Here is a 263-nt window from a genome sequence, read left to right as displayed (position 1 = left end):
GCATCCCTCCGTATCTGAGATTGACAGCAAAACTCAGTGACATTGAGCCGCATCATGACCCTTCGAGTAAATTTGTTTTTGCAACACTCGTGGTGCTGGACGCGCATGATGATGACGCCACTTTTCTTCTTCTTCTTATTGAGTTTTATTGGCGGTTGGCAAAAAACGTTAGGTGAGCATTACCGCCACCAACTGGTATGGAGTGTGGACTACATGGCAAAAAAAAAAAAAAAAAAAAAAAAAAAAAAAAAAAAAAAAAAAAA

The sequence above is a fragment of the Cyprinodon variegatus genome, unplaced genomic scaffold (genome assembly GCF_000732505.1).
Source record: "Cyprinodon variegatus isolate N-32 unplaced genomic scaffold, C_variegatus-1.0 Scaffold1259, whole genome shotgun sequence".
NCBI lineage: Eukaryota > Metazoa > Chordata > Actinopteri > Cyprinodontiformes > Cyprinodontidae > Cyprinodon > Cyprinodon variegatus.
Note: the sequence above shows the minus strand (reverse complement) of the source record.